A 24,199-nucleotide genomic window follows, 5' to 3' on the forward strand; every position below is an offset into this window, starting at 1 on the left:
TTAGACTCCTCCATGCTCCCAGAACTTGTGTGCAAATTGCCTTCAGGTGACTGTGTGCCTTTGCCTGAGGATGCTCTCATCAGGCTCTTGGGAGGGGTCCAGACAGTGTCGGGCCCCTGCACTGGGTGTGGGACAGGACATGTGCCAATGACGTGGGTGCTGGAAGGCCGGTGGTCATCCCATCCTAGACCCTCACTCCTGGTCAGTGAGTGACTAGAATCGAGTTATTAGAGGACGTTTGTGAGTTTGTCTACTTGTGATTTTTTTTTCTCTCCACAGGATTACAATTAGTTAGACAAATACTACATTGAATAACTCAGTGGGAATTGAAACAATTTAAAATAATCACAACCCCACCAGAAACATTTGGATGTTATTTAACTTCATGTTGACTATTTCAAGGGGTTTAATGAATCTTTTTCCCAACATTTTACTCATAAAAAAATCAAGACCACCCCTTCCAAAATGAAAAAGTTAGAATGGGCATAGCCCAAATACCCCGAAAGAGTGGGAGAAAGAACAAAGGTGGTGGTGGAGTTATACAGAGAGGGTAGGGTTTAACAAATGAATATGATTACTGAGTCATTATACTGTTATTTCTTTTATCCTCCAGTACCTTAGAGCAGCTAGAAATAAGAACCTAAAATTGTGGAATTGTAACCCATACCAAATTCTGTCATCCGATGTACTTTGAAATGTATTGCTTTTATGTATATATGTGATTTAAAGAGAAGGAGGACTATAACAAGAAGATAAGGACTTAACAAATGAGTATGACTGCTGAATCATTATATTGATATTTCTGTTGGTCTCCAGTGTCTTGGAGCAGCTAGAAGAAAAACCAAAAAATCAAGGAACTGTAACCCATACCAAACTTTAAAATCCGTTCTATAACTGCTTGTTAAAGTGCACTTACGAATTTATTGCTTTTTTGTAAATACGTTATGTGCCACCACCACCTTCCCCCCGCCAAAACAAAAGTTAAAAAATCAAGGCCACCTTGAATTAGCTTCAAGAATCATCTTTACTGTTTAGAAACACAATTAAGATATTAGCATGCACCCGGAGAAGCTCGACTGTAGTTTTACATATGTCTAGTCATATTAATTTATTTCAACATAACAAGTACACTGTATACATAGCTCCACAATACTTGATCAATATTGGACACGCTATTGTTTATACACGGAGAACTGTAGGCTCAGGGCTTTAGGGCTTTAGGGTTTTAGGGCTACCTGTGGTGAAGACTGACGATAATTAAGAGGGGCTGGTCTTTTAAATGGAGTTTTGGATGTGGGACAGTATCTTCCATTCCCCAACTTGTCTGCATGTTGCAATCAGTCCTTTGGGGAACTTAAAAACACACACTGATGTATGATTTAACGGGGCTGCACGTGGCCTGGGCTTTGAAATTTAAGAAGGATCCCCAGATAGTTCTAATGTGCACACCAGTTGGGAGGTATTGGTGCAAGGGGAATGCTGGTTCGGGAGGCAGGTGTTCTGAGTACCAAGGCTAGCACTGTCACTCTTGGCCCCTGGATCTTGGCTTTCCCAGCTACAGAATAAGGGATGGGAGGACACGGGCTTTATTTAAGCCCATGGCATTTGTGGAAGAAAGACTGGGCCTGAGTTGCTGTAGAGGGGAGAGCAGATTGCTGGGGGGAAGTCCCACGAGGCACTGAGTTCCTGCCAGTCAAGCTTCCCTGTGCCTGGATGAACCTGTCAGGGATGGAGGGAGCACAGCCCCAGGAGTGAGGGTCTAGGACGGGATGACCTCCAGCCTTCATGACGCAGGGGCAGAGCAAGTTCCACGTGGGTGGGCTCATGGGAAAGCCCCAGCTGAGCCAAGGTGCAAACTCTTGATGTGATCTGGTTCAGGGTGGCACACAGGAAGAGAAGGGGTGGTGGTCGTGGGGCTGGGGTATGGCACTGATGTGGGAACAGGGTGTGGACACTGCGTGCATGGCTGGAGGGACCCTGGCTGGAGGGACCCACTCTAATAATGGGTATCCTCCCTGCTGTCCTTAAAGCTTTTCCAAACCCCTGAAATAGCTGTGCGAACAGAAGGGCCCCAAGCCATGCCCTGAGCAATGATACAAACAGGCTGAGAGAATTTTCATAAAGCTCTGCAAATGGGCTGGGGCAGCCTTTCTGAGGAGGATAATGGGGTTAAAGAAAATGACCTGGGCTCTGACCTCCAGCCTGGCTCTAAAATTTAGGTACCAAATGGGACTGATTTGTGCAGCAATGTGACCAAAATGACAGGAGCTCATAGTGAACGAAGGCTTAAACATTTTCTACATTCCAAGCATTAAACTCATCATTTTATAGGCATTATCTTCTTTAATCTGCTCAGCGGCTGTGGTGTGAGACTTATTAGCCCCATTTTGCAACTGAGGGCTGCAAACTGAGGCACAGAGAGGTTAAGCAACTTGCCTGAGTTCACACGGTGAATGTCAGAGCTGGGATGAAATGAGGTTGATTTGACTCTGGGGTCTATGTACCTAACTGTTGTAGTTGGCCAGTGCTGCTCTAACAGAATACCACAGACTACTTGGCTGAAAACTACAGAAATTTGTTGTGTCACAATTCTGGAGGTTAGAAGTCTAAAATCAAGGTGTCAACAGGGCCATGCTTCTTCTTAAAGGGAAGAATCTGCTCCCTGCCTCTCTCCTGGCTCCTCTGCCTCCATCACCTCCTTAGCTTCTCTGTCTGTCCAAATTTCCTCTACCTGTAAGGATACCAGTCATATGAGGTTAGGACCCGCCCTAATCCAGTTTGGCCTCACTTTAGCATTTTCAAAGACCTTATTTCCAAATGGGGTCTCATACATGGGGTCGGGAGTTAGGACTTGAACTTATCTTTTTGGGGGACACAGTTCAATCCATAACACTGACCAAGACACCCACCCCCTCATCTGCAGCTGGTGGTGCAGGAGCACCGGGCAGACAGCCAGAGACCAGTGTCAGTGTCCCCTTTCTCTTCCTCTCCACGCGGTGACGTGCGCATGTCCCTGAATCCTTCTGGCCTTTGCTTCCTATTCCCGTCCTCGGGGCAGTCTTGTGAATATCAACAAAATAAAAGTCTGAGAGCTTTCACATACATTATCTCCCTCCGGGATCCCCAGCAATGAGGGGGTGGACGTAAAGGAGGGGTGCAGGGTTGAGACATCTTCGAAGACAGGAACCAGTGACGGGGAGGATGGAGGCGGGGCTGGGATTAGAAGTCAGGCTAAGTTTTTTCCTCCACAACCTTTTTCCTAAGATGTTCCTTCTTTCCAGACTGCTCCACTGCTGCACCAGCCCTTCCCCTACATGTCAGAACTCCACCAGCGCTTTGCAACCAACTCCTGTGTTACCACTGCTATAAGACCTACCTGCTTTGGCTCTGGTTCCAGTTGTGGGTCTGTCTTGTCTCCCCACCCCACTACCGGTGTAGACAGTTTGAGAGCAAATTCTGATTTAACAACTTTTGCATTCCTGGGGGCCCCAGGGGCTTCTCGCATAGGAGGCAGTGGAGTACTGAGCTTCTCAGGAACCGGCATTCAAATGTTGGCTGAGCTTAAGTGGATGTGAAGGGATGCATGTTTGAGATGATTAGAGCAGGAAGTTAGAGACCTCCCCCTCTACCCACACCACACCCCAGAAAAACTTATAATCACATACCTAGTACATGAATATGCTTTCTTTTAAAATGTTAGAATATTATAGGTAAACTTTCTTAGTCCCCATTAAGCCATTGCTCAAGCCATCCCTTGTTTTAACCAGAACACATTCTGATGAGCCCAGTAGATGGCCCCTTTGAGTTAATGCTGTGGGCTGGCATGATTTTGTCATTCTACCACCCATCTTTGGCTGGCCACCACCCTGCCCCCATCCCATAAAAAAACTAGACAGGAAATGTGCTGCTTGAGAGCTCAGCATTCCTTTCCAGGGCACTATGGCTACTTGCTGGGCAGCCGGTGGAAGCTTCCGGCAGTCCTTTTGTGTCAGGGCTGTGGGTCAGGGGAGGGGTGTGTGGGTTGCCAGAGGGAACCGGCCTCTCAGGCCTGATGTGGCCAGGATAGCATGCCCAGTGTCACCTTCTCCCGGGTGGGGAGTGGGGCACGCAGGAGCTCTGGGCTGCCCCAGGAAGCAGGAATAAATAATACGTACTTCTTGTTTAGAGGCTAAAAAGAGAAATTGTGTGGGAAAGTTTCACAAGGTCACAAAAGACGGGAGGGAATATTAAAAGAGGACTGTTTCCATGGTTGGTTTTGAAAAGGGATATTATCTAGGGTTTACTCTTTCCAGGGATCGCTATGCTAACGAAAGTGACATAATGAGAGAGCTATTGCACTTCCCAGACAAAAATTACCCGGAGAGATTGTGCGCAGTTCTGTCGGTAGTGCCTTTGGAAGGATCCCGCGGTCAGAGTGTGGCTGCTTTCAGGGAGCCCTGATCATTTAGGTCAGTTTCCCAAGTGCAAAGTGATTGGGGTGGGTGGTGGGGGCGTTTGTTTGTGAGGCCGCAGGCAGTTGCATCAAATGACCAGTCTCTGGGTGGCATTTAAGCCTGGGGATGGCTGTGATTGTGTTTGGAGCTGATTCCAGGCCGGGCTGGGCCATCTGCTTAGCAGGCAAAGGGGAGGAAGGCTGTCCTTACACTTCTGGGCAGCAAATGGCAGCCCTGTGCTGGTGTGTCTGCTTAAGCGCTTTCAAGTGCTTCCAATCCTTTCCTTTCACACACGCTCACAGCTCTGGTTCCTGGTTAAACTCCCCTCCCTCCTCCCTCACCCTCCCCTAGGCCTCACACCCCATTAGGCAATCACAGCTCCCCTCAGACCATCTTTGTCCCCAAATGTCAAAGGACATTTCAGGGTCAGTGTCCAGGAGACACTTCCCCTCTCCCAGTTGAGTTTTTCACGTCTCATTTATGGTATGACCACCTTTATTGTTGCCAAATCTCCCGGGACACAAGACAAATGAGGATGTGCATTGAATCTTTTATCACTTTTCTTTTGGCGTGAAGGAGGAAAAAATCCATACCCATTTTGCTATCAGAAATCGGAGCCAAGTTAACTATGCATCTACGCTGTATTGATGAGCTGACACTCAGACTCTCTTAGTAGAGAATTATTAGCCTCTTTGGATTTTTAAAAAGGAGACTTTAACTTGAGATTTGATGAATTACAGTATCCTCTTCCATGCCCCTCTCTCTGAGTCTCTTCTTACCCTGTCCTCGGCATCATGTGGCCTTTTCTAGAATGGTGTGCTGCGGCTGGTCGGCTTTGGCCCTGAGAGCTGACTGTGTCCATATATTCCTAACTTCCCGTTCAGTGAGCTCATGGTGGCAGCCTGACACTGGTCATGGTGGTAGCATTTATACCATGAAAATTGGCAAACATTACAAATCATGGCTTTTTCACCTCAGGGTGCTGGTTGTTACACCTTTACCAGCATATTACTGCTTTTCTATCTTGGTGAGATGGGCTCTGAGCAGAATGACGGGGCTAGGTCAAAGGAATATAGCATAAAGGAGAACTTGGCTGGTCTTTGTCCGCAGTTCCTGGGAGGTAACCTCCACATTTTTGGAATGTCCAATACCGGGAGCATCTGTTGTTATTTATAGTGGGCCGAAAGCCATAGTCTTTGGGATGGGAGCTAGCCACACCAGAAACACCAACCATGGAGACTAAGTTCAGTCGCATGGGCATGAATTCTACCAGTCACGCCACACAGTAAAACCCATACAAACCCAGGACACTTACAGTGTCGGTGAGCTCCAACGACTGAGAAGGTACATCTCTGTGCCGGGAGGGTGACGCGTTCTGACTCCACGTGGAAGGATGTGGAAGCTTGCATCTGGCACCCTCCCAGACTTTGCCCTATATGTCTCTTCTCTTGGCTTCTTATTTGCATCCTTTTACTATTATGAAACTTTAACCATAGTATAACATTTTCACTGAGTCCTTCCAGTGAATTATCAAACCCGAGGGGGTGGTGGAAACCTCCAAGTTTGTGTGGCCAGTTGGCTGAAGTGCAGGTGGTCTGAGCTTGGGGCTGATGTCTGAAGGGCAACCGTGCAGACTTCCCTTAATCTGTGGAGTCTAACTCTGGGTAATTAGAGTCCGTATTGAATTGAATTATTGCAGAACTTGGAGTTGGTAAAGTACTTGTAGTACTTGTAGGTGGTGGAAGTTGCTGAAGTCTTTGCAACCCTTACTGGAGGTCACTGAAATAAAAAAAGACAAAGAAAAGTTTATTGTTCTTTAATAATACATATGCTGAAAATGTAAAAAATTACTTGAAGTAGAGGTTATAGGAGTCAGCTTTTGCATTGAAATGTGCACTTATTTGCTCCAAAAAAAAAAAATGAAACAGAAAAGGAATGTTAAATTTATTTGAGCAAATATATAAATATTGGTCAGGAAAAAGTTAGGCACCACACCAACTTGGCAGAATAGTATCTTACAAAGCAAAGGGCATGGTTTGGATTGAATTAGTCCCCTATCCTGAGTTTCTTATAGGATGAAGTAAAGTAGATAAGAAATATCTTACCATTCTTTTCCATTTTGTTTTGTTTATTAATTGATCCACTCATTTGATAATCAGATGGCCATGTATACCTGGCTCAGGGGCTATAATCACAAACAAAATCTAGTTCTTGCTTGTAGAGCGCTCATGGACTAGAGAAGTAAAGCTGGCCTGAAAAGAAATGCAATTAAATTTTATAAATGCCAGGATATAAGTCCATGCAGGTGGGTGGGGGAATATGCTCCATTTCAACTGGCGTAGCCGGGGTGGTCAGATCAGAGCACCTTTGTGGCAAGACGAGACTTGAGGGCACATGAGTTTGGGCACGTGTGTGTGTGTTTATGTGTGCATGCATGCCTACTCATATATTGGGGTGAGATTCAAAGGATATTCTAGGCTAAAGGTAGGATATAATGGAAATGCCGCAACATTGCATTTGGAAAAATACACACCGGTTGTCTCATACAGGTGTAGCAAACAATGGGAAGGGATGAGCTATCTCTTTTTCCCTAGAAAGCAAGAAGTTGAGGAGTGCTCTGCTTCCATCTTTGATGTACGGAAAGTACATTAACATTTAATGTAATTATTGATATGGTTGAATTTAGGTCTACCATATTATTATTACTCTTTCTATATTTATTTTTGTTCTTTTGTTACTCTTTTCTTGCCTTCTTTTGGGTTGTTTGACTACTTTATGAACCCAACTTCAGTTTATCCTTGGTTTCTAGCAGTATCTTTTTGCATTATTTTAAAGTGGTTGCTCTAGATATTACTGTGGTATGTTGAATAATGGCCTCCAAAGTATCTAAGTCTTAATCCTTGGCACCTGTGAGTGTTACTTTATATAGCAAAATTGCAGCTGTGATTAAGTTCAGGCTCTTGAGATGGGGACAATATCCTGGATTATTCAAGTGGGTCCTAAAGGTAACCCCAAGTGTCCTTATAAAAGAGAGACAGAAGGTAATTAAACTAGAGAGCAGAAGAGAAGAAGGTGATGTGAGGATAAAGCAGAGAGATTTGAAGATGAGTCCCTGATGACTTCGAAGATGGAGGAAGGGGACGTGGGCCAAGGAATGCAAGGAGCGCAGCTCTGGACGCTGGTAAAGGAAGATTCCCTAGAGCCTCCCTAGGTGCTGCAGCCCTGCCCTCACCTTGGCTTCGACCCAGTGAAATTAAACGTGAGCTTCTGACCTCCAAACTAAAAGACAATAAATATGTGTTGCTTTAAGTCACTAAATTTGTGGGCTTTTTCACAAAAGTCATAGGATATATATGAATCCTTAACTTTTCCCGGTCTATTTAGAGTTACTATTATATCACTTCATGTAAAATGTAGAGCCATCGTAATTATACAGGGTCAATTAAGGCCCACTTCCAGCCATTCTTTTTATTAGGATTACCATAATGCTGTATCTACATGCGCTATAAACTCCCCCAGATAATGTTCTAACTTTTGCTTTAAACAGTTATGTCAAATCTAAAGAAATCAAAAGGAAAAATAATAGCCTTTTATGTTTACTTATAGATTTGTTATTTTTGATGCTTTCATTGCTTCCCGAAAAACCCATGTTTCCATCCTGACTAATTCATCTTCAGCCTAAAACAATTTTAAAATGTTTGTAGTTGTGCTGATTTGAAAGGATGTATGGATCCTAGAAAAGCCATGTTTTAATCAAAATCCCATTTCGTAAAGGCAGAATAATCCCTATTCAATACTGTGTCTTTGAATCTGTAATTAGATCATCTCCCTGGAGATGTTATCCAATCAAGAGTGGTTGTTAACCACTCTTAGGTTAGGGGAGATGTGTCTCCACCCATTTGGGTGGGTCTTGATTGGTTTACTGGAGTCCTATAAAAGAGGAAACATTTTGGAGCATGAGAGATCTCGAAGAGAGCAGAGGATACATAGCCACGGGAAGCAGAGTCTATCAGCCAGTGCTTTGAAGATGAAGAAGCAAAATGCCTCCCAGGGAGCTTCATGAAACCGGAAGCCAGGAGAGAAAGCTAGCAGATGATGCCGTGTTCGCCATGTGCCCTTCCAGCTGAGAGAGAAACCCTAAACTTCATCGGCCTTCTTGAACCAAGGTATCTTTCCCTGGATGCCTTAGATGGGACATTTCTAAAGACTTGTTTTAATTGGGACATTTTCTTGGACTTAGAACTGTACATTAGTAACTTATTAAATTTCCCTCTTTAAAGACCATTCATTTCTGGTATACTGCATTCCGGCAGCTAACAAACTAGAACAATAGTGTAGCTCTGCTGGCAATGAATTTTCTTCATATTCTTTTATCTAAAGATGTATTTATTATTCAATTCTTGGACAATATTTTCTTTGTATCTAGAATTTTAGGTTGACAATGTTTTTTTTTCTTTCAGAACATTGAAAATGTGTTCCGGTCACCATTGGAACTGATGAGAAACTCACAGCCATTTAAATTGTTTTTTCCCATTACGTAATATGTTATTTCTCCCTGGCTGTTATCAAGATTTTGTCTTTACCTTTGGTTTCCAGCAATTTGACAATTTTTTTTTTGTATGCTGTATGGCAGGGCCACATTTCATTCTTTTTCCATGTGAGTATCCCATTATGGCAGCACCATTTGTCGAATTTTTTGCTTGTTTTGTTGGTTTCTTTTGTTTGTTTGGGAAGTGCATGGGCCAGGAATCAAACCCAGGTCTCCTGCACGGCAGGCGAGAATTCTACCATTAAACTACCCTCACACCCCCCATTTGGTTTATATTTATAGCTTTTATTTATCTCCTGAGCTTTCATTAATTTTTCACTCATTAAAAGCATTTATTTTTATTCATTATATTATTGAACATAGTTACAATAGCTATTTTAAAATCCTTGTCTGCTAAATCCAACATATGGATCATCTTGGGGTTGGGCTCTGTTGATTGTATTTCCTTTTGAGAATGGAATAATTTGGGATCGAATCCTAGACACTGTGAATATTATGTTGTAAGAACTTTGGGTTCTGTTATATTCTTCCAAAAAGCACTAAATTTTTAAATTTTAGTTTGTAATTAACTTGATTGGACATTGTGGTAGTTAGATTCAGTTGTCAACTTGGCCAGGTGAAGGTGCCTAGATCTATTGCTGTGGACATGAGCCAATGACATGTGAACCTCAATTGTTGTTGATTACATCTGCAGTCGGCTAGGAGGCGTGCCTGCTGCAATGAATGATGCTTGATTTAATTGGCTGGTGTTTAAATGAGAGAGCTCAATGTAGCACAGCCCAAGCAGCTCAGCAACCTCATCTCAGCACTCGCAGCTCAGCCCAGGCCTTTGGAGATGCAGAAAGGAATCACCCCAGGGAAAGTTGTTGGAACCCAGAGGCCTGGAGAGAAGGCCAGTAGAGATTACCCTGTGCCTTCCCATGTAAGAAAGAATGTCAGTTGGAAGTTAGCTGCCTTTCCTCTGAAGAACTAATGAAATAAATCCGCTTTTATTAAAAGCCAACCTGTCTCTGGTGTGTTGCATTCCTGCAGCTAGCAAACTAGAACAGACACAGATGTAAACTTTGAATCTCAAATCTCAGTTCAGTTTTTTTTTCCTGAGCCAGGTTGCTTAGAATCTGTGACGTGTATGTATGGTTCAGGGGTTGGCTGGGGATTTGGGCCGAGTTTATATGCAGACGTTAAGGCTCTCTCTGACACTCTCCTTCTGAGATTTCTCCATCATTTTCCACCTGCTGTGGTTGCCCTTAACTTGTCCTTTGGTTCGTTATACCAGGAAGAGAGTGGATTTTCAGTTGTAGGGTTAGGTGGCCTGTGTGGCCTGCCCTCATGGGTAGAGGCAGCTTACAGACAGCTGGAGCCGTTTAAGAAACAATTAAACCAAAGCAACCAGGGGGAAAAGGATTACCATCTTTAAGACATACCAGAGAGCGCCTGGGGGCAGGTCTATTGCACAGAAAGTTGCGGGGACATTAGGATTCTTGCAAATGGGAGGATTCCTAAGGTCACCAGGGAGCACAAGCTCAGGACAAAACAGACTTAGAGAAGACTGAGGACCCTGCAGTCCAATGTAATCAATATCCCTGCACTGCATATCTGAAAGTGGTTAAAGTGGGAAATTATATATATATATTACCAGAATGAAGATTTAAAACAACCAGAGAACTGTACAACACAAACAGTGAACCATAATATAAACTATGGACTACAGTTAATAGTTTCATTATAATGATATTATCTCATCAGTGTAACAAAAGTACCACACTAATGAAAAATGTTAATAGTGGAAACTGTGTGTGAGGAAGGGCATATCTGGGAACTCGACTTTCTGCATGATTTTTCTATAAACCTACAACTTCTCTAATAAAAAGAAAAAGAAGAAAACATAAATGGATTACTCTTGGCGGACCATACATTTGAGAGGAATCCTTGAAACATGGAAAGCAGTTGGGATCAAACTAAAACAAAAAACTACAACTTCAAGCATGCAGTAAGTAAAGTATTGTAGAAAAAGTACTGTATAGTGGAAATGGGATGAATCACTTGGATTTCTGGTAAGTATGGTGAACTGAACCAGGCATTTCACTCTGTATCCTCCTCAACCGCCAGCAAATTGATAGACATGAGATACAGATATGGTATGAACCACAGTACAAACAAGAGAGAAGAGAAAACAAAGCAATTTTGAATGATGGGGGAGTAGTAGCTACCTTGGCAGAGAGGAAAAAGCAGAAACAAAGGTGCTTATATGGGAAGCACTGAGGCGGGACATCCATCCATTACACTCATTCATTTAAGGAACATTAATTGAGTGCCTACTGTGTCCTAAACAATGGGTGTTCGCTAGTAAAGGAAATGGACAAACATTTATTCCCTCATGGAGCTACATTCTAGTTGAGAAAAGTGAGACACCAAATGAATCAAATACATAGTATGATGGTGAAAAAAATAAAGCATAGAAGTAGAATATAAACTGTCACAGAATGGGGCAGAAAGTTTAGGTGGGAAATTTTAAATGGCCTGGAAAAGCCTCACTTGGAAGATTTCTTTTGTGAAAATGGACAAAGGAATGAAGGAGGTATCCCTGCAGATTCCTGGGGGAAGAGAATTCCACCCAGAGTGGAACTAGTACAATCGCCCTCCCGAGGTGGGAGACCAGTATGGGGATAGTCGTGGGGTACGAATGAGAGAGACAATGGTGGAGGGCAAATTGTGTACAACTTGCAGATCTTAATAAGGGTTTAATTTGTATTCTAAATGGGCTGGAAAACCATTGGATTGTGTGAAGCAGAGAAGTGATATGGGCTGACTTAAATTTTATCTGGCTCACTGTGGCTGTTGAACTGAGAATTGATTTTGTGGGCAGAAGCATGGAGAGTTTGGAGACCATGACAGCAATTCAGGTGAGAGACGATGGCGGTTTTGATTAGGGTAGTAGCAACGAATATGATGAAAGATGTTCAGATTCTCGATATATTTTGAAACCAAGACAACAGGGCCTGTCTAGGTGCTGAAGGTCAACTGAACATAGTATATGACAAAGGAATCAATATGCCTCCATGATTTTTGACCTGAGCAGCTGAAGGAATGGGGTTGCCATCACCTGAATGTAGAAGACAGAAAGATGCTCTGGCTTTGGGAAACATTAGGGGACAGCATTAGTTACATTAAATGAGATAGGCCTATTGAACCTCCAGTAGAGATGCTTGGCAGATGATTGGATATAAAGGTATGGAGTTCAAGGGAGAGAAAGATTTTTGCTTCACAGAACTCTGGAAAGGCTCAGGTATTGGACGCACTGATTCCATGGTACATAGGAGAAAAACTGGGAGACTGGCTGAAAATCTACAAAAATATCATTTAGGCCTCAAGTTCCCATACCAGTACCAGAAGGAGATGGGAAGTTTATTTCTAGGGAAAATAAACCATAGTCTCTGGACTCGGAATACTAGGTACAAAGTGCAGGGTGGGGTTGAGGGCTGGACTTCAAAGATCGGGATTAAATGAAAGTCTGCAAATTGAACAATGAGATCCCCAACTCCTTATCTCCATCTATTTCTCAGATTTATATAAACCAGGTCATTTGCAAGATTTTTTTCTGAATGGCACAAGAGAGTAGAACTATAAATATTAAAAAAAAGTATTGAAAAAGCCAGCTTAACACTCAATCCCTGTAAGTAAATAAACTCACTCTGGCACAAAGAGCTTCCAGTGAGTTTTTAGTGCCTTGCTCTTATATATAAATGGACTGCCACAGATCACTGGGCATTTGAGAAGAGTCTCTAATGAGAACTAGAAAGACAAATACTAGCAAATAAAATAAAAAGAACTCAGAGGAGACAGAGACAGATAATAAATTTCATAAAAAAAAAAAAACAACAAAATCAAACCAACCACCCAATCCCCATATATCCTCAAAGAGAGAAGGCACCGCATCAATAATAGAAAACAAGATGCTATATATAATGAACAAAAACCAAAGAGAACTTTGGGAAATTAAAATAGGATGACTAAAATAAAAGACATCGATGGAAGAGGTAGAAAATAAGGTTGAAGAGCTCTTCTAGAACAAAAAGTCAAAGAGATGGCAATGAAAGAGAAAATAGAATTATGATATCAATCCAGGAGGTCCAATATTTATCTAATAAAAGTTTTAGAAAAAAAAAACCTGACAAGGAAGAAATAAATAAATTATTCAAGAAAATTTCTCAGACTTGAAAGACTTGAGTCTACAACTGAATGGGCCCACTGAGGGCTCAGCACAATGAACGAGAAGAGGCTCACATCAGGGCACTAATTCCGGAAAGCCACTGAGTAAAAAAAAATTCCCAAACTTCCAGAGAGAAATATTAGGTCACATACAAAGGATCAGGAATCGGAATGTCATTGGATTATTAACACCCACATTAGCAGTAGAAGAAAAGAAAGCAATGCCTTAAAACTTCTGAATGAAAATGATTTTCAACCTGGAATTCTATACCTAGCCAATCTATCAGTTAGACCATTGACATTAATTCTCATAAACTCTCCTTCTGGGATGCTACTGCAGGATATAGTTTACCAAGATGAGGGAATAATCCAAGAATAATTATGGCATGGAGTCTAGGCATTAAGGGATTCAAGAGAGGAGAAAAAGTAAAGAGAAATTCCAGGATGACAGTCATCCATGCAAGCAGGTCCGGATTGGAGCTGGAGATTTTTAGTTAGAAAAGGAACTAATGTATATTATCTTATAAGTTTGAGCATGTGTAAAATTATACTGAAAGGGTGTTTCAGAAATGCAGGAAGAAGAGAAATGGATAGTAGGTACTTAAAAAATAAATTAAGCAAATGGAAAACTAGTGCTAACTCTAAGAAACTACGAAGTTATAAAAGAAATGAAACTCAAGCATGGTACTTAGCTTAACAGTAAACTGTATTTTCATTGTTATGAATTTAAATTAATAAAAATTTAATTAAATTAATTAAATTTAATTTAAATTAATAAAAATTTAAATTCATAAAATTTAACCAAAATGTCCATATACTATATTGAGAAGATATAGGGAAGAAAAGGAGAAAGGGGTGGGGAAAATGTATAGTATTAGTGCAAGGGAGTTAAATACTCATCTTTTATGATAGTAAGTCAATAAATAGATTTTAAAATTGAGAAGTGGTGAAATAGCAGTTCAATTATTTTATTTAAAGACATGGAAGATAATAATAGAAGGAAGTGCCAAAAATGCTATTGCAAATGTTTGCTTCTGGGGAATGGGAAGAGATGGGATGGGTAGAAGAATTAATTTGTTGTTGTTGTTGAAATGATCTGTTTAGTGCTGCTGAACATCTCACTTGAGTTGCTTTTTGGGGGTCTTTTCAAGCCTCTCTGGTGGTAAGAGGGATAGCAAGACCTGAAGAGATAATAGGCTGTCACACTGACCAATACCAGCCAGACTGGAAACCTCAGTAGGAGAATGAGCCCTGTCACCTTTCAGTCCAGGGACACTTCCATGTAGGGATGCTGATGGGGAAAGTCAGTGAAGCCATGCAGAACCGGTCACACTGGCTTGCTGTACCTTGGCAGGAGCCTCGCTGATGGGAGGAAACACCAGATGTTCAGAGTCATCGAGAAATTCCAGGGTACATGGTTGAGAACATTCAAAATTGTACACAATCCCAAGGGCCACCTCTGTCTCCCCACAGTCCTCCATCCATACCCCTAGGGCCATCTCTACCATTCCCAGAGCCGATGGAAAATATGGCCTCTATCAATGCCCAAATTAGGTCCTTATATCCACCCTTTTGAAATTAAGGCAAGGGGAGTTATTTTAATGTTAGAAAACCTTACTCTTTGCTTGTACAATTTCCCTTCTGTTGCAATTCCATACTGATTGCTTTTCATACAATCACATTCAGGTCCCTGGTTCCTATTTGTTTAAAAGTAAGCAAAATTAGATAATTAACTTACATCCTGTAAATGACAGCGAGGGGTTTGCTGCTATCTTCTCTCCTGCCTTTGCATTTTTATGCTAACTTCTTGAAGCAGAGACCTAACTTTTACAGGTCTCTATTTTAAATAAAATTTGGTCTTTCTATAAACTCTAACTTTGTTTTTGAATTCCCTAATTTCTTAATGTAAATAAAAAACATTATTGTGACTATTTTAAAATATCAAAACCAAAAATTAAATGAATAGCTGTGTACCCACTAATTAACTTAAGAAATAACTTATTAGAAATAATAGTTGAAATCTACTGTGTACGCCAATTCTGTTTCTCTTCCTCCACAGATGTAACTACTCTCCTGAATTTGGAGTTTTTTATTCCCTTGCATGGTTTTCAAACAAATATATGCACCTTATTGTTAAACATTGTTGTTAAACCTGGTATAAATGGACCTAAAATTGATAAATCTTTCTACAATTTGCTTTTTACCCTTAGCCCTATATTTTTGCGATTTATCCACATAAAATCATGCAGCTTTAATTTATTCATTTTAATTGCTGTAGAGTATGCATCTGTATCACTATGCCCCAAATTGTTAATCCAGTCTCCTGTGAATTAAAATTTAGGTTTTTCTACTATCTTTGTCAACAGAAAATATATCATAATGAAAAGACTTCAAAACAACTGGCAATGATGCATTGAGAAAGATAAAAAACTTTTTTTTCTGAAAGAGGAGGAGAATGCTATAAGCGATGTGAATTCAAACAAAAAAAACACTCTTGGAAACTGAAAATGTGGTAGAAGAAATAAAAAAATAAAACAAAAGAAATCCTGGAAGGTAAAGTTGAGAAAACTTCTCAAAGATAAAACAAAAACAAACAGAAAGGAAAGACAGGAGAGAAATGATAAGAAACTTAGAGAACCAGTTCAAATAATAGGAATTCCAGGAAGAATAGAAAAAAATCAAGAGGAAGAAATATTCAAAGAAACAATTTAATGAATTTTCCAGAACAAAGGGACATCAGTTTGTAGAGCTTTCCAACTGCCCAGTGCAAGAAAAGTAAAAAGGTTCATCAGTTTGTAGAGCTTTCCAAGTGCCCAGTGCAAGAAAAGTAAAAAGGAACAATATCATGGTTCTCCAGAGAGAAAGAAGCAACAGGATATATGTGTGTATAAATATGTAGATTTATTTTAAGGAATTGGCTCATGTGATTATGGAGAGCTGGCAAGCCCATATCTGTAGGGCAGGCCAGAGGCAAGAACTTCTGGTAAGAGTGCTATTGCAGGGCCATGGTGGCTCAGCAGGTAGGAATGCTTGCCTGTGATGCCAGAGGACCCGGGTTCGATTCCTGGTGCCTGCCCATGTTAAAAAAACAAACAAAAAAAAAGAGTGCTGTTGCAGTCTCAGGGGAAGCTAGCAGGGTGGAAATTTGGTAGGAAGCCTTGAGCTTGAAATTCATAGAGGAGGCCAGCTTGTTAAAAACTCAGAGAAGAGTAAATTATGTAATCTGGTGACAGAATTTCTTTTCCTAGAAGCCTCAGTCTTTTGCTGTTAAGGCCTCCTACTGATTGGATGAGGCCTTAACATTCATGCGAATCTACTCAAAATCAACTGATTGTAGATGCTAATGACATTTTAAAATACTTCATGTAACGTCTAGGCCAGAGTTTGACCAAACAACTGGATTCTGTAACCTAGCCAAATGACACATAAAATTAACCACCTCAACTGGGAACAAGAAGATCTCGTGAGGGCACTTCTGGGTCAAGATGGCGGCTTAACAACGTGTGCGTTTTAGTTCGTCCTCCAGAACAACTACTAAATAACCAGAAACAGTACAGAACAGTTCCTGGGGCTATGTCAGTGACCAGACACACAGCATACCCTAGACTGGACCAGCTGGACCGGCTGCAAGCACCCCCCCCAGAACCGTGAGTTCCCAAAGCTGTGGTGGCCAGCGCCCCTCTCCTACAGGCCGCTTCCCAGATGGGAAAGGAAAGGACTTTACCAGCAGCAGGGACTGGGCACAATCAAACGCCAATTGTGGAACTAATTAACAAATTCTGACTACTAAAAATAGGCCCCCAGCGTAGGTGAACCTGATCAAAGTGGAGGTTGCTCATTTTTGCCCCAGTGCCAAGGGGGCAGAACTGACAGAAAAAGGGGAAAAAAGAAGATCTCGTGAATTTCTAGAAAGGAAATATAAAGCAGGTTTCATAAAATACCAAGAGTAAGAATGGATTTATAGTTCTTCCCAGCAACACTGGAATCAAAAGGCAATGCAGAAAGGTCTTTAATGTTCTGAAGGAAAGTGATTTTCAGCATAAAATTCTATATGCAGCCAAACTATTATGGTAAGAGTAGAATTAAAGGACTTTCAATGATTTGCTAGATTGAATTTGCTAGTCATTTACTGAGGATATTTGTATTTATGTTTTGAGACAAGCTTAAACATTTCCTCATCTGGAATAGCCCTTAACTGGATTTGGTGTTGAGGTTATGTCAACCTCATAAAATGGGAGTGTATTTTTCTATTTCCAGAACAGTATATAAAATATTGGGTTTGTATATTCCTTGAATGTTTAATATAGCAAATATTAAAGTACCTGGTTCTGGCGGGTGTGGGGGAGTGTTGTAGAAAAAAAATTTCTACAACTGCTTCAGTGATTTAATAGTTATGGGTCAATTATGTTTTTAAGATTTCTTCTTGAGTGAGTTTCTAAAATTATCTTTTTCATCCATATTTAAAAATTCAGTGGCATAAAGTTGCTCATGGTAATTTCTTATTTTCATGTCTGTGCTACACCTGAAGTTATGTATCCCTTTTCATTCCTTTACTTATTTATTTTCTCTTTCTATCTTGATCAGTCTTTCCAGAGCCATGCTGATTTTATTCGAGTTTTCAAAAACTAGTTTGGTGAAGAAAATACTTAGAAAATACTAAGTGTTCACTGTTTCCACTTAGGTGACCACAGGAAGGCTGTGTCTCCCGGACTCATTGTTTGATAGGGGGCATGTACCTGTGATTTAATTAATCATATAATCTGGCCAAAATCTGACCCAATTCCAAGTGTGGCCTTTAAAAACACCCCATTTAACCTTCCAGTTTTCTTCCTTCTGGCTCTCTAACCTTGTAGACTATGTATTCTAGATTATGTGGCTACAAAATAGAGGAGATCCACCTAATGCACATCACACTTTGCATAGGTAAGAAATAAACTTCTAAAATATATATATCTTAGTTTTTAAAAGTTGAAAAAATGTTCAGTCATAAGAAGATTCTTGAAAATCTAAGTGCCCAGAGCAGTGACTTCAGCCCTGTTTCCTCCTTTAAGTAATCTTAATTATTTTGGAAGAAAGACCTCAGTTTTATACTACTTGAGCTTTATTTTGCACAGACATTTCATTAATTATTAATCCAATTCTGAACAGAGCTTTCATTTTGGACCAAACAATTGTCATGGCACTAAATAGGCAATAAAGAAAAGCCAATTTTTGTATTTGACTTAATGTACTCTTACATTTAAGAAACGATGTATACATTCTTGAATTTCAGCATACTGAAATAGGATACCTTCTATTTAACAGCATAAATTTTGTTTTCCTGACAAAATATTTAAAACTTTTATTACATTCATATTCCAAAGTTGTTTAAAGCCTTAACTTCTTCACTGTTTTTTTTCATGACCTAAGTAAACAAGTTTGATTATACACAGCGACAGAGTTTATTAATGTATTACAGTATTAATACATGATTTAAAGTTCAAGATCAAATATCAGAAGCTGGGAATCCTTTAAATGTACCTTATGAAAAAGAGTAGCATATTTTTCAATGGCAAAAAAAAAAAGCAAAACCGTGCTCGCTTCGGCAGCACATATACTAAAATTGGAACGATACAGAGAAGATTAGCATGGCCCCTGCGCAAGGATGACACGCAAATTCATGAAGCGTTCCATATTTAAAAAAAAAAAAAGCAAAACCTCGAAAACAACAGGAACTTTTGGTTTAGAATTAGAAAATTATTAATCTAATTAAAAGTTAACTGAGGGTGGTGTAACATGGCTCAGTGGCAGAGTTCTCGCCTGCCATGCCAGAAACCGGGGTTCAATTCCCAGAACCTGCCCATGCCAGGAAAAAAAAAAGTCACTGAGTAATCAACAAGCTAAGAAACAAAACCAATTCTGATCTGCTATCTAATCCCTTAAAAGTTAGACATTTCTTTGTGTATATACACAAGCACACCTACATACCACAGCAGTCAAAATACAGTGATGTGAAAATGATTAGAAAAGTTGACCCAATGTTGTGTTAGCAAATACCAGTTTACAAAAGGACTATCCCAATTTCTTTTTAACAAATATTTTTTCTATTGACTGAGGAGCTAGGGAAAAAAGGGGGGATAATGAAAATACTTCTAAATAAAATTATTATGAAAGTCCTAAATTTCTAAGAAAGAGTTGTGTCTTCTAGCTTGGTATTAGCAAACCAGAAAACTCGTTGGTGTGTTTTGCAAGCACAGCATGTTCTTTCGTTTACAATTGTCTGTGCCTATTTTCACACTATGATGGCAGAGCTGAGTAGTTGCCACAGACATGGTATGGCCCACAAAGCTTAAATTATTTGCTAGCTAGCCTTTTATGGAAAAATGTTGCTGATCTCTGTTCTGGATACTTGCTGGGTAAAAATGGTCTCAAGTGTAGAACTTTTGGAGAACAAAATGGAACATAATGAGATAATGTGTATAGGAAATACACAAATGATTGTTTATGATATAATTCATTAGATAAAATCAGCAGATGATTCTTTTTAAAACAAATATTAAATATTTTAAAGAACTCAGTTTTACAGGAAAGACATTTAAATATTACATACTTATTTTTGCCTTACACCAATCATTATACACACTGACAAAAATACAGAAAGCAGTTCTAAGAAACTAAATGGAAAACATAACATTGTAAATTTTCTTTAGCTTTCCACTTTAATGGACAAAGATACCGCATGGACTTGTGCAATGTAAACCAGAAACACTTTTCAGTCCTTATACTGAAGATAGTAGAGTAAGAGCAAGGCAGAGAGAGGAACTTGATGCAGCTTTCCAAGCTGCCTTCCTGAAATGCCCTACCAGGGGGTGGAATTGGTATTGCACATGTACAAAACAAGATCCATAGTCCTTTCACTGTAGTTTATTATTTTACAGGTAATATGAAAAGGTTCTTCTAGGTTTACAGTTTCTGGGATTGCCTTCAAAGACAACCTAACAGCTCCATAATCTGGAGCCATTCTTTGAAGTTGGCTGGTCTATAAGCTTCCGCTTTCACCTAGATTTGTTTTCCACACTATATCCGATTTTCCAATTTCGGTTCCTCCCTTAATGGTGCCTGCCTTTTCTGCAAACTCCTTCTTAGGTTTTAGGCAGTATAAGTAATTGCATGTATCCATCCAAATGTAGATACACATTCTGCGGCCTGGGTGACATAACTGATGGCTCCAGTGAAACTGTCTCCATAAACATGGGTGAGGTTGTAATATTCTGAATCTGGGCTTTGAGAAATACTTCGTCAATCTCGGCCTTTTAAAATTTGGTTTTCACATCCAGTGGTTTGAGAACCTGAAATTTGAAAAATTTTCTAAAATACATTTTTTCTCCACTCTGAGTTGTATAACTCACTGCACACACCAAACTTCTCTGAAGACTGGTTACTGGAGAGCTTGGGCTTCTTTGTTAGATAGCAAGGCATAGGGCGATGTCTGCTGGTCCTTCTCTCCCAGGTTTTGTTGCTTCAGCTTTTAGCTTCTCCATTGGTAGCTTTTTCTCTCAGAAATAAATTTTTGTAGTGTTAAAGCACTGAGAAGTTGGAGTTCATTTGCTTTTGCAGCATATCCTAGCCTATTCTTAACAATATAACCATTAAAAAAAAAAATCTAACTATCTCCTCGTATTTCTTGGTTTGGTTTACTTTACGTATTTGGCTGCAAAGTTGTTTGTTGCACTAAGGTTTATATCTTGGATATAGCTTCTTCACAATTGTTCTTTCCCCCCTCATCAGATTTTTTTTTGACCTTGTTTAAAGCTTTTTCCTTGAATTTCATGCCAACTGATATTATTTTGCCGTACATGCTTTTTCTCTGCATTTGCCTTGTATATCTTTGACATCTCTTAATTTTCTTTTATCTATTTAAAGAATTGATCTATTATATTTTATCTTACACTGTTACTGATGAAAAGTCCTCAGTGATTCTTGCTTTGTTATCCTATATGTAATGTGTCTTTTCCTAGGTTTTAAATTTTTTCTCTTTATCATTGGTTTTTAGCAATTTGATTTTGATGTGGCTTGGCATGGCTTTTTTGTGTTATTTTTGCTTAGAATTTGGTGAGTTTCTTGGATCCATAAATTGATATTTTTATTGAATCTAGAAAATTTTTATATTTTTAAATGTTTTTATGCTACCATTTCTTTCTGGAATTTCAGTTACACTTGTGTTAGACTACTTGATATTATTTCATGTGTCACTGAGGTTCTATTCATTTTTTTCCCAATATATATATATTTTTAATTTTAACATTTGTTTCCCCTATTATTTATTTATTTTTAATTCATATATTTTGTTCATCTGTTTATAAAGTAGATAAAAGGAGCATCAGACACAAGGTTTTCACAATCACACAGTCACATTGCAAAAGCTATATCATTATGCAATCATCTTCAAGAAACATGGCTACTGGAACACAGCTCTACAGTTTCAGGCACTTCCCCTCTAGCCTCTCTAATACACCATAAACTAAAAAGGGGATATCTATATATGCATAAGAATAACCTCCAGGATAACCTCTCAACTCTGTTTGAAATCTCTCAGCCACTGACACTTCATTTTGTCTCATTTCTCTCTTCCCGCTTTCAGTCGAGAAGCTTTTCTCAATCTGTTGATGCTAAGTCCCAGCTCATTCTAAGATTTCTGTCCTACATTGCCAGGAAGGTTTACACCCCTGGGAGTCATGTCCCATGTAGAGAGGGGGAGGGCAGTGAGTTTGCTTGCCATGTTGGCTGAGGGAGAGATAGGCCACATCTGAGCAATAAAAGAGGTTCTCTGGGAGTGACTCTTAGGCCTAATTTCAAGTGGGTTTAGTCTATCCTTTGCAGGGGTAAGTTTCATAGGAACAAACCCCAAGACTGGGGGCTTGGCCTATTGATTTAGTTGTCCCCACTGCTTGTGAGACTATCAGGAGTTCTCCAAATGGGGAAGCTGAATTTCCCCCCTTTCTTGCCATTCCCCCAAGGGGGCTTTGCAAATACTTTTTTATGCACTGTTCAAACCACTCTGGGATTTATTGGGGCATCACTCTGAGATTTATTGGGGCATCCCTCTGGACAAACCTACAAAATCTCATGCTCTATTCAAGGTTCCATGTACTTAAGGTGTTCAATTAAACTGTTCATATAAGTTATATTAGGAAATGCACTAGTCAAAATATAATTTTGTACCAAATAAACATTTTTTGCTTTAGTCTCATACATAAGTTAAAGTTTTAAAATATGAATTACCATTTATTTTCAACACCCTGCAATACTGACATTCCTTTGTTCTTCCTCATGCAAAACATTTTTTAATTTGTACATTTAATCACTATCATTGTACACTCTAAGCATTCCTAGATTATACTTATCTCAGTCTTTATTGTCTATCTTTCTTTCTGATTTCATTTGTGCCCCCAGTCCTCCTCCCTCTATCATTCTCGCATTCAGCTTCATTCGGTGTACTAACATTATTGTGCTACAATTAGGAAGTATTGTGCTATCCATTTCTGATTTTTTACAATCAGTACTGTTGCACAATCTGTATCCCTTCAGCTCCAATTACTGAATATCTACCGTATTTTCATCTCCTGATTGCCTCTGTTCTTAACTGAAATTCTCCAAGTTCATTCATTAATGTTAGTTCATATCAGTGAGACCATACAGTATTCATCCTTTTGTTTCTGGCTGATCTCACTCAGCATAATGTATTCAAGGTCCATCCATCTTGTTACATGCTTCATGACTTTATTCTGTCCTACAGCTGTGTAATATTCCATCTTATGCATATACCACAGCTTGTTTAGCCACTCATCTGTTGATTAACATTTGGGCTGATTCCATCTCTTGGCAATTGTAAATAATGCTGCTGTAAACATTGGTGTGCAGATGTTCATTTGTTTCCTTGCCCTCATGTCCTCTGAACAGATACCTAGCAACGGTATTGCTGGATCATATGGCAATTCTATAGTTAGCTTCCTGAGGAATCACCAAACTGCCTTCCACAGCAGTTGTACCATTTTACATTCCCACCAACAGTGGATAAGTCTGCCTCTTTCTCCACATCTTCTCCAGCATTTGTTGTTTTCTGTTTTATTGATAATGGCCATTCTGGTGGGTGTGAGATATCTCATTGTGGTTTTTGATTTGCATTTCCCTAATAGCCAGGGAACTTGAGCATCTTTTCATGTGCCTTTTAGCCATTTGTATTTCTTATTCTGAGAAGTGTCTGTTCATGTCTTTTGCCCATTTTGTAATTGGGTTGTCTTTTTGTTGTTGAGCTGAACAATCTCTTTATATATTCTGTATACTAGACCCTTTTCTGATATATCATTTCCAAATATTGATTCCCATTGTGTAGGCTGCTTTTTTTTTTTTTACTTCCTTGACAAAGTTCTTTGATGCACCAAAGTGTTTAATTTTGAGGAGCTCCCCTTTATCTATTTCTTTCTTCAATGCTTGTGCTTTGGGTGTAAGATCTAGGAAACCACCTTCTATTAAAAGATTTATAAGGTATTTCCCTACATTTTCTTCTAAAAGTTTTATGGTCTTAGGTCTAATGTTTAGGTCTTTGATCCGTTTTGAGTTAATTTTTGTATAGGGTGTGAGATATGGATCCTCTCCCATTCTTTTGCATACGGATAGCCAGTTCTCCAAGCACCATTTATTGAAGAGACTGTTCTGTCCCAGTGAGTAGGTTTGACTGCCTTATCAAAGATCAATTGTCCATAGATGAGAGGGTCTATATCTGAACACTCTATTCAACTCCATTGGTCAGAATATCTATCTTTATGCCAGTACCATGCTGTTTTGATCACTGTAACTTTGTAATATGCCTTAAAGCTAGGTAGTATGAGACCTCTGATTTCATTTTTCTTTCTCAAGATATTTTTAGCTATTGGGGCACCTTGCCCTTCCAGATAAATTTGGTTATTAGTTTTTCTATTTCTGAAAAGTAAGTTTTTGGGGTTTTAATTGGTATTGCAACAAATCTATA

General features: G+C 39.7%; 2 protein-coding genes, 1 non-coding gene and 1 pseudogene across 4 annotated transcripts in view; 2 read left to right on the forward strand and 2 right to left on the reverse strand.

Annotated features, from left to right (window-relative positions):
• Positions 1-24,199, forward strand: part of SLC13A5 (solute carrier family 13 member 5) — an 83,621-nt gene that overhangs the window by 14,569 nt on the left and 44,853 nt on the right. The window lies entirely within an intron of this gene.
• The window catches only part of C6H17orf100 (chromosome 6 C17orf100 homolog), a 109,804-nt gene continuing 90,422 nt past the window's right edge, over positions 4,818-24,199 (reverse strand). The window contains exons 3-4 of one of the 2 annotated variants that reach the window (XM_077165624.1): positions 6,539-6,685; positions 4,818-6,212 (exon numbers count right to left, since the gene is read on the reverse strand). The gene's annotated coding sequence lies outside the window, so the exon portion shown is untranslated. The remainder of the gene's footprint in view (positions 6,213-6,538; positions 6,686-24,199) is intronic. The other variant, XM_077165625.1, reaches the window with a different exon arrangement.
• LOC143689123 (U6 spliceosomal RNA) lies at positions 18,764-18,870 on the forward strand. Its single transcript, XR_013178590.1, has one exon. It is a non-coding gene; the product is annotated as a U6 spliceosomal RNA (small nuclear RNA).
• On the reverse strand, positions 19,890-20,549 carry LOC143686681 (trafficking protein particle complex subunit 13 pseudogene; annotated as a pseudogene).

The sequence above is a fragment of the Tamandua tetradactyla genome, chromosome 6, assembly GCF_023851605.1.
Source record: "Tamandua tetradactyla isolate mTamTet1 chromosome 6, mTamTet1.pri, whole genome shotgun sequence".
NCBI lineage: Eukaryota > Metazoa > Chordata > Mammalia > Pilosa > Myrmecophagidae > Tamandua > Tamandua tetradactyla.